This window comes from Lissotriton vulgaris, chromosome 9 (assembly GCF_964263255.1).
Source record: "Lissotriton vulgaris chromosome 9, aLisVul1.2, whole genome shotgun sequence".
In the NCBI taxonomy this organism is placed as follows: Eukaryota; Metazoa; Chordata; class Amphibia; order Caudata; family Salamandridae; genus Lissotriton; species Lissotriton vulgaris.
In genome coordinates, this window is record NC_141697.1 from 1118774483 (window position 1) to 1118794094 (window position 19612).

Sequence of the window (19612 nt, forward strand, 5' to 3'; positions counted from 1 at the left end):
GGCTTCCTGCCTTCTGAGTCTTGTCTCCAGGCTAATTACAGGGGGAAATCAGCCCTTTGTATGGAGGCAGGATACAGCCTATTCAGGTGTAAGTAGAGCTGTGCCCACCTCTGCCTTCCCATCCTGTCAGTGATGGCCCATCCAGGCACATCTAAGCTCTATATTGTGTGTGGCTGTCTAGGAGGAATACACATAGCTCAACTGTCAGCTAAAGCCAGTCATGTGACCCTGATACAGGATACAGGCACTAAATGGCTAAGACTGGAAAGTGACAACTTTCTAAAAGTGGCATTTTAAAAATTGTACTTTAAAATCTGACTGTACCATAGCAGGGGATTTTTCATTACAATTCCAAAGGCATCACACATAAACTGGTTACCTGTTCTGATTTGGAAGGTACAGCTTATAAAATATAATGAAGTAACTCCACTGTTATCCTATGGTAGAGGCAGGCCTTGCAGTAGTGAAAAACAAATTTAAGAGTTGTTCACTAACAGGACATATACAATTTAAAATGGCATGTTCTTCTTTTTAAATACATAGAATCCTATCCTGTGGGCTGTATTATGACCTTCCATATGGGTCACTTATGTGTCTTAAAAAGGAAGACTTCTGCCTATCAGAAAGTTTATTTTGCCAGGTCGAAATGGTGGTTAAAACTGGACACACAGGCTGCTCATGTTTGAAAGGGCTACTTTAGTGGGTGGCACAATAAGTGCTGCAGGTCCACTAGTACCATTTAATTTACAGGCCCTGGGCACATGTAGTACCAGTTTAATAGAGACTTTATGAATATGCCAGCCGGAGATATCCCAAAGTTGCCATGTTTCAAGGTGTGAGCACGTGCACTTTAGCACTGGTTAGCGGTGCTAAAGTGTACAGAGATCTAAGACCAACAAAAACAACATCAGCAAAAAATAGTAGTAGTAAGGGCAAAAGGTTTGGGGCAAGACCACCCATAGGACTAACAATAATGGTGATTCCTTCCTGTGTATTTGCATCATCATAAATAGAAGTATTTATGAAAATTATATTGGATTACAAGCAAAGATGTGGTTGAAGCAGACTGTAGCAGAGGATAAAAGGGGAAGAGGCAGAGCCTGCAAAGGAGCAGTGAGGGGAAGGAAGCAATGTGAAGAGCAAGTGTGGAGCAAGGAATGAACAGATAAGACAGGGAATATGGGAAGGTGGCAGAATGCATTACTAGGCAGAGGCCGGAAAAAATGGAGGGGCTTAACCAAAGTCAGCAATTATACTAGCTAGCTATGCCTCGTGCTTTCATCAAGTATTAAAAGGTAACTGGTAAAGGAAAAATGGAAAAGGAAAAAAAGAGTTTCTTGGCATCAGCAGAGGAGGGTTAAAATTGATCTAATCAGAACACTGTGACACTGAAATGCTCCTCGGTGGGGCAAACCCAAGAATAGGAAGGAAAGCTATTATAAGTGTAAAGACCTGAGACGCGCAGCAAAGTCATCCCATCATAAGTAAGAGGATTAGCCAAAGCCCACTACAATTATAAGTTATGTATTGAAAACAATAGATCTTTCCATCAAATAGCTAAAGCTCTCTGTAGCAGAGACCGAATGAAGGCTTGCAGTGCACTATTTTAAAGCATTAGCAAACCCTTTAAAATGTCCACATGATTTCCTCACAACAGATGACAAGCATTACATTCCAAACAAAGCCTGATATTGTCTGGAACAACATGCCTGCCAAACATATTTTACCAAACACCAATACATGTCTGCCCATCTGTTTTAAGTGCTTTAGTTAATGCACAATTATTTATAGAGGTTGCATGACGCTGAGTTCTCTAATGTTTGTCGAAAAACATTTTTGCCTGCATTCCAGACGATACACTCCTTTCTATTCAAGTCACACAGTGGAAATTGTACCTTTAGAATGTAGACATGTACAAAATGTTGTGGTCTCCAACATGAAGAACAACCCAGCAAGCCGGTGCCTGAAGGTGGCTCATCATCTTACAAACAAATGTCTGAAGAAGATGACACAAACCTTCTTTCTGTTTGTTATACATGCATAATGCATTTGCGCATGTGTGTGTGTGTTGTATATTGCGTTTTGTGTTGGCATAAGGAAATGCCCTACACTAAAGTAGCCTGTAGCCAGACCTAATAAGGAACATATGCGAGATAAGCCTGCAGATTTTCCTTTTGTTTTGACTGACAAACTCTCAGGAGCTAATTTATCGCCTCCTATTGGTAGTCAAATGCAAATACTCTTGTGGTGGTACCTTTGTTCTTGGCTTTACGCAATCCAATAGATCCAATAGCCAACAGCTATAGATTTGTCTTCCATGGCATGCATTGTAGACAACTTTTTTCTAAATAGTCTGCATTTCACCTTCTTAATCGAGCCTGTAAAAGCCTCCAGGTCCTCGTTTGAGCATCCAGACAGCTCATGTCTCCCTGAGCTGGAGGATCCCTCTTTCAGTGTTAACATGACCCCCTGATTTTGATACTGATCATGAACCTGCCTAAAATGGAAATTAATATGAAATTTCCTGTCTACATATTTTGGAGGTATGCATTTCAATGTCTAGATGGTGTAAGTATGATGTTGTGATGTCAGTTTTTTAATTGCCTTTACCACTGCTGAACAGCCCCACGGCCTTCAGCAGTGCTCTGCTACAAACAAAGGGGCTAATCTTGATCATTCAGTGATTCTACCAGTCATGAACAGAGCCTACGTGAAGATTGATCACCAGCATAAGATAGCCTCTGTCTACTTTCCGTGCCCCCACCCCTGCAGGATATCCATGCCTGAGAAGGACTTCGAAAAACTTCTTAAGCTGCCTGAAGTATCAGCAGTGGCCACCATAATATTGAGAGAGCGCAATTTGAATGAAAAATATATCCGTACCATATTTACAGGCTTGTAATGTAAAGATTAGCACTGTAATGTAAAGTTAGAATTTGTAACGTGAAATTAGCACCTGTAGCGTAAAGTTGGCACATGTAACTTTAGTAATGAGAAATGTATCTGTATTTACTCTAGAATGTGCATTAGAATTAGAAAGGCCCGTATATAGGTTGGGCTAATATAGAAGTGTGTGAAAATGCTTAAGAACAGTAGAACGTGCTAAACGGAATTCATGTACGTATGTAATTAATTAAACGGAGAACGAGATGAAATGTAAATTGAAGAAATGTGTAGACTACATAGCACTGTGTAAGAACGAGGGTATAACATTGTATTTTATGTAACATGGATTCGATTATAATGAATAAGATACTAATTCAATTATGTATATGTGTGTTAAAAGTCATACCGTATAGAAGAGTTTGTAGGAATTTTAGAATGGTGTGTTCATATGCTATTTTAACCTAACGGACCAAGGGTTCGCAAGAGAGAAGTCCACTGCATATAATTTAGTGGTCTCACAGGGATAGGGGGATAGCTTTGATCTGTACGTGCGAGCCAAGAGTCAAAGGCCTCGTTAAATTAAAGTGACAATGCTGGATGAAGTTTTATGGCCTAGTGAGATAAGGGACGTTTGGAATTTGGGGTCTTGTTTCGAAGTGTCTGTTTTCGAAGTGACCAGGGGGTTACAATCACAATTGTAATGAATAGAGCTCTGTTGAGGTGATAGACTTTGGTCTGGAGGTGTCAACTGGAATGTCATGGGGTTACCAGCACGACGGAGACGGCGCCATGAGAAGCAAGGTCAACTTAACAGACGACTCGAAGAGACGAAACTATGGAAAAAACCCAGAAGCAGGACTACGTGAAATGTGTACGTGGTGGGCGTCTCAAGGGGGCGTTCCACCCATACTGTGATTTTGTATTTAGGGACAGCACCCCGGGGAGAAGGCAGAGCAGATGGCCTGAGGCAGAGCAGAAGGGAGCAGAAGGAGAGCAGTAGGCCGAGGACCCTTAGAGAGCGGATGGGTAGGCAGAAAGGGTACTGCTTCTCGACATAGGTTTCATCAGAGATTAAGAGAGTTTGAACTTCTTTGGAAGTCAAACTGCTGACACCTTTTTAGGTAAAGAACTTGTTGAGTAGGGATGTCATCTAGCATAGAGTAGGGACAGATTTAACTTGTTTCATTCTTATTCTGTAAATGACGCAGCATATCCATTTTGTGTCTATGCTATTCAATTTGCTGATTTTAGAATTGGTTTTGATTGTTTTCTTTTGTAGACTGAGATTCTTTAGGGAATTTATGTTCCTTTTAGTACCTGTATACTTGTTGAATCTTATATTGAGAGGATTGTACTTGCAATTGACTTTGGGTTTATATTAAACTTTTTAAACTCTACCAGTTGTAAGTGGTTCTTCAGAGTTGCGTCAGTCTATGGGGTTGATTTAACTTATGTGGGTTTGCCTTTTACTCAATGACAGTCAATAATCGATCCAAAAAGGATGAATGAGATAGGTATCTAGGTGATCAGATAAGATATCAAAATCTCATTCCCCGCAGTTGGTAGCAGAGAAAGATGGTTGGCTTCTTGAGGAAGGCAACCTAGGTTAGGTCTAGATTACCCCAAGGCCCCTAGTCATCGACGACCAGAAGAAGAATCCCTGCCGAAGAAGGTGCTGACGGTGCGAGAGAGAAAAGCAGCAGAGTCGGTCGAGAGTGAGTATAAGGGTCATGCGTTGCCAGATTGCGGTGTTTTGTGTTGTACCTGTGTTGTAATGTCAAGCGGAGTTGAATGCCTGTAGTGTGATTGGGAGAAGGTTGTGAGCGCGCGCAACCGGTGAAAATCTTAGGTCCAAGGAAGGGCTTAAGTGGTTCGGGTGTATCGAACATCCAGAGTAATTGTCTACCATTGTAAAGGGGGTCATGAGGTACCATTGATCGCCCGTTGGACCGAGATAGGGGGAATGTCAGAGTGAGTGTATGAGTAACGGACGCTGGTCGGACGTTTACTGTGTGTAAGTAACCTATCAGTTAAGGCGAGCGACGTCTCGTCAGTTGAGGTGACAATTACAGTTAGACTGTGGACGTACAGTCAAGAAAAGTGATCGCTTGGTCGGAAGTAGTCATTTTTCGGTGTATGAATGAGACGCATGCAAGACCGCGAGACGAGCTGAGAAAGGAGGGGAACTGCTGCAGAGGGGACGAGTGACGTCAGCGTAGAGACGCGCTGGGATAGGCTGGTCAGCGAGAGCCGCGCAGGGATTGGTGGTTCGCCATCGGGAAGTAAACAAGGAAGAGAATTAAGGAAAATCGTAGATTTTGAAAATGAAGTGTTTTAAACGTTTAAGGGCGATCTTTAAGAGAGATAGAGGGAACTCGTATGCGGGCGAAGAAGCCCCACCAGAAGGCACACCAGCTTATCATATGGCTGTGAATGTTGGGTTACACTCAATACTATGGATCTCCGAGTGGAGTAAGCTAACAGAAGGAAATGAGGAACTGACGTTCCCGAGATACGGGACGTTTAGGTTAGAAGCATTGAATCAGCTGAAAGCGGTAATGCTCGCAACGAGACCTCTACCGAGGCCAACACAGTTCGAAGCCCTCAATGCATGGTTCAGGGCAGCACACGACAGGAGCCTGAATAGGCGCCAAGAAAGAGTGAGACGATCTGTAAGAGCAGTGCAGGATGCTAAATGGGATGATGAAGCTAAAAAGTGGAGGGTGCAAAGAATAGAAGCAGACAAACTGTACCCAATGCTAGAGGCTACGGGAGAAAAGAAACCTCCAGAAGAGGATGAGGAGAGCGAGACGGAGGAGGATCTGATAGATAGGCTATTATTGGACAGACCACCTCCGTACAACAGAGAAGCCGAAAGTCCCGAACTACAGCAGGGGGACGGGGCTAGGATAGGGGAATATAGACCGCTCCCCGTAACAGAGTGGGAACCCAAGAAAGGTGAGGAAGTACCTCAATCTAGTCCCGTACAGAGAGTAGTAGGAAGATTCGTGGTACAGAAGGGGCCAGAAACGGAGTGTATAAGGTCGTATCAACTGCCAGATGCTCTACAAGTACCTGTTACCATAGGTCCTATAGTGTCAATCTATAACCCGGAGGGAGCCCAGCAGGAGGAACAGGCACGGTGGGACAGGGAAAGGGCAGAGATGGAAACTAGGAACAATACGATCGATTCCCAAAGGCAGTTGCTAGGACCAAGGAGTCGGAGTACCCCATTGAATCCAGTAACGGATCCCTGGGTAGAACAGGGGGGTCAGAGAGGACAGATGGATCTGAGGGGACCGAAACCGAAATCCTTTAAGGAGTTAAGAGAGTACTTGAAAGAATGGGATGCTGCCGTAGAGACTCAGAATAAAAGAATAGAAACAGAAACTGAATGGAGAGATCAAGATAACAGGATCCTCTCTCACTGCGGAGCTGGCGAAAGCAGTCCGGAGTGGGAGAGAGGGAGTCAAGGAAGCAAAGGAGATACTTGCCATACCATCGGTGACAATAGACAAATGTGTGAAGACAAGAGTACAGGATGTGGGGGAGTGCCTCGCCCCATCCTTAGTGAGGGAGAACAAAGGACACAGGAGTACCGAAATAGTTACAGGTGCACTCACCATACCCCGGACGAAAATGTGCAACATTGGAGTCACGAGAGTATGGGGAGTCGCGAAAGGTCTTGCCATGCATCCAGTGATCACGGACGGGATCGCGGGAACATGGAGGGCCGTGAGGGACCTTATCGTTTATTGAGTGACACCAGACAGCAAGGGAGTTGCAGTGATTCAGAACAGAACGGAGGATCCTACCTTGCATCTAGAGAGACCGAGCCGAAAAGACAGAATGCAGTGATGGGGAATAGAACATTGTTCCACCATACCCCTAGGGAAGATGGGAAAACTTGGGACCTAGAGAGGTGGGAACAAAGAGAAGGAAAAAGGACTCCTCATAACTCACCTGTGCCTAGACGAAGGACTCGTAGTGGGGGTGAGAGGGATGTGAACGGACCATCTAGGAGTGAGGTACTGAGGGCTGAGATAAAGGCAAAACGGCTCGATGTAATCAGTTTAAAATCAGATTTGGAGGAAATAATAGACGGCACATTGCCAATGGAAAGGATCGATCTGTATGAACAGGATGAAATACTGTTTATGGCTAAGGATGTTACTCGGAAAGCGAGGTCAGTTCATGAAAAATTATCTGAGTTGGCAACCAGGTATATGATAGACCTATCAAGGATAAAAGCTTTACAGGGTAACCATAGGCTAAATTGCACGGATCAGGATCTAGATGAGCGTAGGACGATCGGGCTGAAAATACACATAAAGGAACTGATCCTGAGTATCAGAATGTGGAGGGATTTGGACAAATGGGAGGAAAGATGGTCCAAGAGGGGAACCGTCAGAAGGAGCACACTTGCGGGGTCCCCGGAGGGAGGGCTAATGCGAATGGAAGCTTTCCCTTTGCGAGAAATCGTGAACGGAAACTACGTGCATGTGCCCTGGAGTAGGGGGGATCTAGCGGCATTTACCAATTCCTTCCCAAAGCTAAGGGAGAATCCCGTCGAATGGTACAAACAGGTAGAGAGGTTTGTGAAGATCTCTAAAGTACTGTGGGTCGACTTGAACACCCTGTTTGATATTGTAGTACCCGGAGATCTGTGGACGGCATGCAAGCTTAGTGTTGAATGGCCCATTTCCGAACCGGATAGAGATGCCCAGACGAATGGACCATCAGAGAAAGTCATGGAAAAGTACGAGAGGGTAATGGCATGGTTGAAAGAGAAGGTGCCGTTGCAGGACATAGACTGGGTTAAGATAGATCAAACCACTCAGGAACCTAAAGAGACCGTTCACGAGTACTATGAGAGATTGCTGAAAGCATTCAAACAGTACAGTGGATTGGACGTGATGGATCCTAAAGACATAGGACAGTTTGTGTCGAAGTTCGTCCTGGGATTGAGATCAGACATAAGCCTAATGATTCAACAGCATTTTATCTGTTGGCAAAACAAACCTTTAGACGAGATCCTGAGGTATGCGAGGTACTGTAGCGATGAAATAGATTCGAAAGCAAAGAAACTTAAGGAGAAGCTGATGTTGGTGCAGATGCAGTCAGCTGTAAAGGGTGGACAGCGGCAGCAGGGAACAGGAACCCTAGGGAAGAAACAGATTAATCAAAGCAGAGATGAGGAGGAAAAACCGAGACCTAGGGTAGATATCGCGACACTGAAAAAGACAACGAGGTGCCATCAGTGTAACGAGGTGGGACATTAGAGACGCGAGTGTCCCTATAATGTCGAGACGGGGGAATTTGAACAGGAGGAGGATGAGGTTCAGAACAGCCTGGTAAAGGGAACAGCGGTCCCGAAGGGAAAGTTTATCAAAGGGGGGACTCAGACCCCTCGAGCTCAGTTCCCTCAAGCGCCTCGCATTGCAAATGGAGGGAAAACCTATAGGCAACTGCCACTGTTCGTAGGAGGAGAAGAATGCTACTACGTTGATCCCCTTACAGGACAACGAGTGAATAGGGAAGAAGACTGTACCCTAGGGGCAGCCCTGGAGGTGGACCAGAGAGGACCATACGTGGAGGCTGAGGTGGCTGGATGTCCTACGACCTTTTTGGTGGATACGGGGGCCACTCGATCCACTCTGAGATCGGCGGTAGTCCCAGGTCTGCCAATGTCGGGAGAGACAATCCAGGTGGTAGGAGTCGCAAATAGGAGAATGACGAATCCTCTGACAGAACCGGTGTTGGTGAAAATAGGGAAATACAGTGATGAACACCAGTTTGTGATTTGTGATTCAAGCCCTGTGTGTCTGCTAGGAAGAGATCTGTTGTGTAAACTAAACTGCACCATATATTTCACACCTGAAGGAGTAGAAGTGCAGACTAACGACGATGATGCCGACTTTAAGGTTGTAAACTCACAGGGATGTGTGGAACTATACCCTACCTTAACGGTGGAGGAGCTTCCACAGGACTTGAAGGAGATGGTGTCAGCTGAGGTGTGGGATTTTACAGGAGAAGAAATAGGACTGATCAAAGGGGTAGAACCGGTAAAGATCATGGTAAAACCCAATGCCGACTATCCAAGAACACCACAATATAAGTTGACACCAGAGACGATTGCAGGAATAAAGCCTGTGATCGAATCCATGATTAAACAGGGAATATTGAAGCAGATCGTGGGAAGTCCATGTAACTCCCCGATTATGGGTTTGCAGAAGCCTAGTGGGAAATACAGAATAGTGCAGGATCTTCGAAAGATTAATAATATTGTTGTTTCATGTTGTCCAGTGGTACCGAATCCATCAGTGATATTGTTTCAGATACCGTTCCAAGCTGAATGGTTCACGGTGATAGACCTGTGCCAGGCTTTCTTTTCAATCCCCTTAGATGAGGAAAGCCAATACCTTTTTGCTTTTAAGCTGGAAAATCGCGTTTTAACATGGTGTCGTATTCCCCAGGGGTATACAGAAAGCCCATCGATTTTTAACCAGCTGCTGAAGAAAAATCTTGAAAGTCTAGTACTGCCCATGAACTCGGTTCTGGTCCATTACATAGACGACCTACTTGTGGCATCAGAAACCGAGGAAGCTTGCAGAGTAGACACCATTACCTTACTAAATCACTTGGCCGAGAACGGACACAAGGTATCTCCAAGTAAATTGCAGTATTGTCTGACAGAAGTGCAATACTTGGGCCACAGGATTGAAAAGGGAAAACGGAAGGTGTCTCCAGACAGGATAGAGGCGATCATGAAAATGAGTGCGCCCAAAACACAAAGAGAAGTCAGGATGTTTCTAGGCATGGTTGGTTATTGTCGGCAGTGGATAGCCAACTTTTCACTGAAGGCAAAACCTTTACAAAAACTGACGCACAAGGGGGTGAGTGATCCGGTACCATGGGACAAAGATTGTTTGATGGCGTTTTTGCAGCTGAGGGAGGACTTGTGTCGTGCCCCGGCTTTGGGAATGCCTGATTACGAGAAACCGTTCTTGCTTTACTGCTGTGAAAGAGAAGGTTGTGCTTTGTCAGTTTTGGCCCAGATACACGGAAATGCCCGTAGACCAGTTGCATACTTTTCGGCTACCTTAGATCCAGTAGCCGCAGCGTTGCCCGGATGTCTCAAACCTGTTGCAGCAACGGGTGTCAGCATTGAAAGGTGTGAAAATGTGGTTATGGGACATCAGTTAGTGGTGTATGTACCGCATTCTGTGGAATTGTTAATGACTAGGACCAAGACTCAGCATCTGACGAATAGCAGGCCCACACGCTATGAGCAAGTCATATTGGCTGCTGAGAATGTGACCCTAAAAAGATGCTCTGTCTTGAATCCTGCTACTTTGATGCCACTTCCTAATGATATTGATGATGAAGTTTGTACAGATCACGACTGCCTTGATGTGACTGAACTATGCACCAAACCAAGACCAGATATCGTGGATGAGCCATTGACCGACCCTGATGAAATATTCTTTGTTGATGGTTCATGCGTAAGAGACGATATCGGTCAGCTGAGAGCAGCATATGCAGTTTGTACCATTACCGGAGTAGTGGAAGCCGCCTGCCTGGAAGGAGTACACTCCGCTCAGGTAGCTGAAATCATTGCTTTGACCCGTGCCTGTTTGGCAGGCAATAAAATTCGAGTCACCATATACACCGATAGCCAGTATGGTTTCGGGGTAGTTCATGACTATGGGCAGTTGTGGTCTCAAAGAGGTTACATGACCTCCTCGGGTTCTCCCATTAGGAATGGAGAATTCGTGAGACTATTGTTAGAGGCATTACAAGGTCCAGCAGCTATAGCGGTTGTTAAATGTACCGCGCACACGAAAAACACAGATTTTGTGTCGCAAGGTAATCGGTATGCAGATGAAGTCGCACGTTACTGTGCGGAACAGGGGTATTCCCTCACCAAGGTAGAAGTGGGGGGAATACAGGAAAGAACTGATTTAACTATGTTGTTAGAAACTGTAGACACGTGGGATGAACTGAAATGCGTCCAGGAGAATGCACCTGATTTTGAGAAAAAGGCATGGGAAACAGCTAGTTGTACCAAAAGTGAGATGGATTTTTGGATCTCTGCAGATGGGAGAGCAGTTTTACCAAACGAACTTGTTAGTCCAATGGCAAGGAGATTGCATGGACCAGCACACATAGGTAGAGATGCCATGGTGAGAGTATTCAGACAAACGTGGTACAATCCGAAGTTTAGAGTAGCGGCAGAAGCAGTATGTCAGCGTTGTGTGATCTGTCAGCAGCTAAACGTAGGAAAGAGAACACCAGTCACATTGAGCCACATAGGGAGGTCTGGGGGGCCTTTCAATAGAATGCAGCTGGATTTTATTGAAATGCCCAAGTGCAATCGCCTCAGATACGTCTTAGTGATTGTCTGTATATTTTCCAGATGGGTTGAGGCTTACCCTACACGTAGGTGCGACACACTTACAGTAGCAAAATTGTTGCTTAGAGAACTGATACCGAGGTTTGGGGTGCCGGCCTCTTTGGAATCGGACAGAGGAACACATTTCAACAGCGAAATAGTGAAGATGCTATGTTCAGCCTTAAGTATAGACCAGAAGCTCCACTGTAGTTATCGACCAGAAGCTTCGGGGATCGTAGAGCAAATCAACAGCACCATTAAATCCAGACTCGCCAAAGTTTGTTCATCGACGTCCTTGAGCTGGCCTGATGCACTTCCACTGGTCCTTATGAGTATACGTAGCACGCCAGATAGAAGGACAGGTCTCTCTCCACACGAGGTGCTAATGGGGAGGGCTATGAGACTGCCATCGGTTCCGACTGCAGCACTGTTGAACATCACAGACGATTTGATCCTGGACTATTGCAAGGGACTATCTGACGCCATTCATTCTGTGTCCCTCCAGGTCCAGGCTGCAGAGGTTCCATCAGCTCAAGACCTGTGCCATGACCTGTGTCCGGGGGACTGGGTCCTGGTGAAGAAACATGTCAGGAAGAACTGTCTAGATGTGCGCTGGCGTGGACCATTCCAAGTCATACTAGTTACGAACACTGCAGTAAAGTGTGGAGGCTTGCCCAACTGGATACACGCCTCACACACCCGAAGAGTTCCAGCACCTCTTGAAGAAACAGCTCCTCTCTCGGATGAAAATCCCGCGGAAAGCGGAGAAGCCACAGAGAGGGAAAGTCAAGCTGTAGAGGTGATCGAAGAGGCTGAGCCTGTGTCGGAACAGGCTGATGACGGTCAGGACACCAGTGAGACCGAAGTTGCCTCAGAAGAGGAAAGTAGCTGGGAGTTCGGCTCAGACACCGATCAAGCTGTAAGTGGACAAGAAACGAGTCCAAGAACAAGGAGTAGGAGGACAAGGAATGGAGAAGCTAGTTGGCCGGAAAGAAGGAGAAGGTCAAGCTTGAGAGCAAATCCTGAGAGAACGCTTGTCCCGATCTCTGAAGATTCAGATCTAGACGAAGGAGCTACGGACTCAGGCTCTGAGAGTCCGAGAAGATCAAGGAGGGTACGTGTGCCCTGCAGAAGATACGCCACCCCCGAGTGGACCTATCTAGCAGCAGATGTCTTGGGGACAGAGAGCTGGGAGAGTGAGAGAGGTGCAGGTGACCAATCTCGATCCAATTGTGACAGTGGAGATATGGATGTTGACGCCTGGAATCGAGACTGAGGGGTTACTGACCTTCACACTCCCCGTTCCCCTTTACCTAAATCGGATCAAGGACCTGGTGCTGAATCAATTAGAGTTTCCAACTTTGGGTCATCCAATACCAGCACAGGAAGAAAAAGTCATTCGTTTAGAACTGTTGGAAAATGCCATTAGAGCTGCTGGTACTAGAATCATTGGTGTCCCCTGGCCCGCCCCTCCTCCCTGCTACCGCCTCCCAGCTGCTGCCCCTCCCACGCTCCGCCCCCTCCACCATCCATTTATGGCCAATGCCCCCACGCGCAGCGTCCACGCACTTCGGACACGCCGAAGGTGCGCCAAAGGTAAGCCCGTCTACGCCCGTCCGCGCCTGGACCGCGCCCAGCGCCAGACCCCCTGCCCCTCGCGCTGCCCAGCCCCCCCGCGTTACCTATGATGCCGCCACCCTCCTAGCCCTTAACCCCGGCCGCTCCCCCAACTGCGTCCAAGCCGCTCCTGGGCGCACCCATGGACCGTTCTCCTGCCTCTCCTGCAAATTTAGCGGCACCGACAACATCTCCGCTGCGACCACAACACAGATTCCCGACCCCAACCACCTAGAATGCATCCTTCTCAACACCCGCTCGGTCCACAGGCACGCCATTGACCTTTGGAACCTACTAGACACCATCTCTCCTGACGTCGCCTTCCTAACGGAAACATGGATGAACGCTTCCTCCGCCCCTGACATCGCCATCGCTATCCCTGAAGACTATAAGATCACTCGCAAGGACCGCACCGACCATACAGGAGGAGGAATCGCTATCGTCCATAAGAAATCCATCCGCATCACCACCAGCTCCGACGCCAACCTCGCTAACTCCGAACACCTTCACTTCCAGATCCACATCGACCCCACGACCACACTCAGAGGCACCCTCCTCTACAGACCACCAGGACCAGGCGCAAAATTCAGTGAAGACATCACGGACTTCATCACCCCACACGCGCTCCCCTCCAAAGACTACATCCTTCTGGGAGACCTCAACTTCCACCTTGAAAAGAGCAACGACCGCAACACCGCCACCCTCTTAGACAACCTCGCCAACCTCGGACTTAAACAACTGGTCACTTCCCCCACACACATCGCAGGTCACACTCTCGACCCCATCTTCACCTCCAGCAACCATGTCTCCTTCAGCCACACTACAGATCTCCTCTGGACTGACCACAGCTGCGTTCACTTCACCTACAACAAGCCGAAACCCATCATCCACCTCCAACCAACTCTACAAAGAAACTGGAACAAAATCACCACAGAGCAGATCTCCACATCACTCCTTCAAACCTCCCCAGCCCTCTCTTCTAATGCCAACGAAGCCGCCTCCAACCTCACCCTTTGGTTATCCAACACCGCCGACACCTTAGCACCACTGAAAAAACGTCAACACAAACTTGGCATCAAGAAGGCTTCATGGTTCAACGACGACCTCAAGAAATCCAAGAAACTGTGCCGCTCCCTTGAAAAGGCCTGGAAAAAAGACCCATCCACCAGCAACAAGGACGCCTTCAAAAGCGCCATCCGTACTCACCACCAACTGATCCGAAAAGCCAAGAAAACAGCATTCAAAGATCGACTTGACAACAACGCCCACAACAGCAAGGAACTTTTCAACATCGTCAAGGAATTTTCCAACCCCTCGGCCAACTCCAACGACATCACCCCCTCTCAAACCCTCTGCGATTCCCTAGCCTCTTTTTTCCACAACAAGATTGCTGACATCCACAACAGCTTTGACAACCAACCCGGAAGCCAACCCACCCCACCATCAACTGACCATCTTCCCCCCGTTAACACCCTTAACGCCTGGAACCCAATCTCCACTGAGGACACCATCCGCCTGATGAATTCCATCCACTTTGGATCCCCCACAGACCCATGCCCCCACCACATCTTCAACAAAGCAGACTCCGTCATAGCTCCGCACCTCCGAGACGTCATCAACTGCTCCTTCAACTCCGCTACCTTCCCAGAAGATTGGAAACACGCTGAACTCACCGCCCTTCTGAAAAAACCAACAGCAGACCCCACCGAACTCAAAAACTACCGCCCCATCTCGCTTCTTCCATTCCCGGCCAAAGTCATCGAGAAAGCTGTCAACAACCAGCTCGCCGCCTTCCTCGAAGACAACAAATCACTCGACCCCTCACAATCTGGCTTCCGAGCCAAACACAGCACTGAGACCGCCCTTATCGCAGCAACAGACGACATTCGAACTCTACTGGACAATGGAGACACAGTCGCCCTCATCCTCCTCGACCTCTCTGCAGCCTTCGACACAGTCTGCCACAGCACCCTTTTACAACGCCTCAGAAACATCGGAATCCAAGGTAAGGCACTGGAATGGATCACCTCGTTCCTCACCGGAAGAACCCAGAGAGTCCGCCTCCCACCATTCAAGTCCGAGGCCTCCGAAATCATCTGCGGCGTACCACAAGGATCCTCACTCAGTCCCACCCTCTTCAACGTATACATGAGCCCCCTCGCGGCCATCGCCCGCCAACACAACCTCAACATCATCTCTTACGCGGATGACACTCAACTGATCCTATCTCTCACCAAGGACCCCAGCACCGCTAAAACTAACCTACACGAAGGAATGAAAGAAGTCGCCGAATGGATGAAACAAAGCCGTCTGAAACTGAACTCAGACAAAACAGAAGTCCTCATCTTAGGTAAATCCCCCTCTGCATGGGACAACTCCTGGTGGCCGGAAGCCCTCGGAAATGCACCCATCCCGACAGACCACGCACGGAACCTTGGCGTCATCCTGGATTCTTCACTCTCAACGAACAGACAAGTCAGCGCCGTATCCTCTTCCTGCTTTAACATTCTTCGCATGCTCAGAAAAACATTTCGCTGGATCCCCCCCGAAACAAGGAAAACAGTCACCCACGCTCTAGTCACGAGCCGACTGGACTACGGAAACACCCTCTACGCAGGTACCACCGCGAAACTCCAGAAGAAACTACAACGAATCCAAAACGCCTCAGCCAGGCTCATATTAGACATCCCACGCAACGAACACATCTCCGGTCACCTTAAAGACCTCCACTGGCTACCCGTCAATAAGAGGATCACTTTCCGACTGCTTACCCACGCACACAAATCACTCTACGACATCGGACCAGATTGCCTCAACTCTCGACTGTCCTTCTACACCCCCTCCCGCCAACTCCGCTCTTCCAGCCAAGCCTTCGCCACTGTACCTCGCATCAACAAGACCACCATGGGAGGCAGATCCTTCTCATACCTGGCTGCCAAAACATGGAACTCACTCCCCGCTCACCTTCGCCTCACCCAGAATCACCTAGCGTTCAGAAAGCAGCTTAAAACGTGGATATTTGACAAATAATCCACCTCCCCTTCCTAAGCGCCTTGAAACCCTCTGGGTATGTAGTGCGCTATATAAATGTTTTGACTTGACTTGACTAGATGCATAAAGACTTTGTGATTGAGCCATAAAGAAGAAGATAACCTAGCACCGAGTGGAAAGAAGAATAAAATTAGGGATTACATTTAGAGGACGGAGAAGGGTTAGGGTTGTCTGTTGCTGAAGATAAAGAGACTTTTTGTTGGATAAGAGTGCTTCACAGACTGAGAAATCAAATAAAGCAAATAAAGACCTGAAAAAGAAAACCTGTAAAGAAGAAAGAGCCACGTTGTTTGATAACATGGAGACTGGCAACCCAAACCGAAAGGGCAAATGCATAATAGGCGCACTAATAGCAGTAGTAATTTCTCTTATCATCATAGTAGTTACCATATCATACATAATAGGACATGCAAGTGTAGAGGAGACAACAGATGTAAAGCCTGTAACGACTTTGAAACCTGCTCTTGTTGGGAAGAAGGAGGAGAGCAATGAAATCCGTGAAAAGACGTTACTGGCAGATGAAGCTCGTAGGTTACACGTAGACGAGTCGCAGGGAAATTTTAGATCAAACGCATATGCCAAGTTATTATACGAGTATATTGATGCCATGGAGGCCAAAGATTGTTATGTTTGTATGCAATTGCCGGCTTCCGTAGATGAAGGCATCAGATATCATCACCTTCCACTGACATATGGGATAACATGTAGTTTATTGCTCAGTATATTTTATGGTCGAGAAGGGTTTGAGTACTACTTTTCAAATTATGATTCGGTACTGCCTGAAGTCCCGAATTATAAACAAATGAATAAGTGGGACTATTACAAAAAGGAAGATAGATTAGCAAAATTCTTTCTTCCTTGGGATACATTAGATACTTCATATGCACACCGAAATAATCTGACTTGCAAAGTGTCAGAGATTGAGAAAAAATTCATTGGACAAGTTGATGACCGGTACAGGAGGCAGAAGATTCTAAAATTGTCAGGACAATGGAAAACAGATTGGACCGAAGAGGAAAAGGCACACAAAAGGAAGGGTAGTAATGGTCCAATAGCTTTGGATAGAACGCAGAAAGGAAAGTTATGTTTGACTCGAAGCAAGACATATTATGAGAGTGTATTTGTAGGTGAAGTTAGTTGCGAACATGCTTTTCGGTTAGAGTACTATACAAAAGATTTCATGAAAGGGACGCAAGCGATTCCTAATGTATATTTTGTATGTGGAAGAAATGCCTATGTAAAATTGCCTGACAATTGGTATGGTTCATGTTATTTGGCAATTGTCTTCCCCAAAATATATCATGCAAAGGATTTAGAGATCATAGAGGGAAAGGCTTCGACAAGAGGGAAAAGGCAAGTAGGAGATGTTGAGGTAGTTGGAGACGTATTTGGAGCTATGTTTCCTCTTTTAGGTTTGATACTTAATGATGTTAAGATCAGGAGACTAGCTACAGTTGTGGATAGACTGTCTGCCAGTACTGCAAGGTCATTGATGCTGGTAGAAGGAGAGATGCAGTCGATTAGGGCAATGGTCCTTCAGAACCGTCTTGCTTTAGATGTTCTGCTAGCAAAAGAGGGCGGAGTCTGCAAGGCTCTGAAGGTCCAGGAATGTTGTACTTACATTCCAGACAATTCAAAACCACTTGAGAAGGTTATACAGAACATTACTGAGATACATCAAGAAATCGAAGATTTGACAAAGATAAATGTTTGGGAAAAAGTAGGTCATGGAATGGGAAAGGTTGGAGGTTGGTTTGCCAATCTCGGTAAAAGCATTGTTTGGTACATCTTGAAACCTGTCTTAATAATTTTGATTTGCATAATCATATTGTGGGGTTTAGTGAGACTGTACAAATGGTATAGGTCAAACCGGTTGCAAAGGTCCATGAGAGAGCAAGAAAGGAGATTAGCTGCTTTGCAAGATCAGCAGTATAGGAGTTTGAGAGCTCTCGAGACGATAAAAAGAGGGAGCCTTGCAACTAGTTCTGTGTAAAGTAACATTCAAATTGAAATATTTGTGATGACCCCTAGAGGTCATCAAATGGGGGAACTGAGAGAGCGCAATTTGAATGAAAAATATATCCGTACCATATTTACAGGCTTGTAATGTAAAGATTAGCACTGTAATGTAAAGTTAGAATTTGTAACGTGAAATTAGCACCTGTAGCGTAAAGTTGGCACATGTAACTTTAGTAATGAGAAATGTATCTGTATTTACTCTAGAATGTGCATTAGAATTAGAAAGGCCCGTATATAGGTTGGGCTAATATAGAAGTGTGTGAAAATGCTTAAGAACAGTAGAACGTGCTAAACGGAATTCATGTACGTATGTAATTAATTAAATGGAGAACGAGATGAAATGTAAATTGAAGAAATGTGTAGACTACATAGCACTGTGTAAGAACGAGGGTATAACATTGTATTTTATGTAACATGGATTCGATTATAATGAATAAGATACTAATTCAATTATGTATATGTGTGTTAAAAGTCATACCGTATAGAAGAGTTTGTAGGAATTTTAGAATGGTGTGTTCATATGCTATTTTAACCTAACGGACCAAGGGTTCGCAAGAGAGAAGTCCACTGCATATAATTTAGTGGTCTCACAGGGATAGGGGGATAGCTTTGATCTGTACGTGCGAGCCAAGAGTCAAAGGCCTCGTTAAATTAAAGTGACAATGCTGGATGAAGTTTTATGGCCTAGTGAGATAAGGGACGTTTGGAATTTGGGGTCTTGCTTCGAAGTGTCTGTTTTCGAAGTGACCAGGGGGTTACAATCACAATTGTAATGAATAGAGCTCTGTTGAGGTGATAGACTTTGGTCTGGAGGTGTCAACTGGAATGTCATGGGGTTACCAGCACGACGGAGACGGCGCCATGAGAAGCAAGGTCAACTTAACAGACGACTCGAAGAGACGAAACTATGGAAAAAACCCAGAAGCAGGACTACGTGAAATGTGTACGTGGTGGGCGTCTCAAGGGGGCGTTCCACCCATACTGTGATTTTGTATTTAGGGACAGCACCCCGGGGAGAAGGCAGAGCAGATGGCCTGAGGCAGAGCAGAAGGGAGCAGAAGGAGAGCAGTAGGCCGAGGACCCTTAGAGAGCGGATGGGTAGGCAGAAAGGGTACTGCTTCTCGACATAGGTTTCATCAGAGATTAAGAGAGTTTGAACTTCTTTGGAAGTCAAACTGCTGACACCTTTTTAGGTAAAGAACTTGTTGAGTAGGGATGTCATCTAGCATAGAGTAGGGACAGATTTAACTTGTTTCATTCTTATTCTGTAAATGACGCAGCATATCCATTTTGTGTCTATGCTATTCAATTTGCTGATTTTAGAATTGGTTTTGATTGTTTTCTTTTGTAGACTGAGATTCTTTAGGGAATTTATGTTCCTTTTAGTACCTGTATACTTGTTGAATCTTATATTGAGAGAATTGTACTTGCAATTGACTTTGGGTTTATATTAAACTTTTTAAACTCCACCAGTTGTAAGTGGTTCTTCAGAGTTGCGTCAGTCTATGGGGTTTATTTAACTTATGTGGGTTTGCCTTTTACTCAATGACAGTCAATAATCGATCCAAAAAGGATGAATGAGATAGGTATCTAGGTGATCAGATAAGATATCAAAATCTCATTCCCCGCAATATCATAGGTGCA

At 46.0% G+C, this 19612-nt stretch overlaps 1 protein-coding gene across 4 annotated transcripts in view; it reads left to right on the plus strand.

Annotated features, from left to right (window-relative positions):
- The window catches only part of ERC2 (ELKS/RAB6-interacting/CAST family member 2), a 2191867-nt gene that overhangs the window by 620427 nt on the left and 1551828 nt on the right, over positions 1–19612 (plus strand). The window lies entirely within an intron of this gene.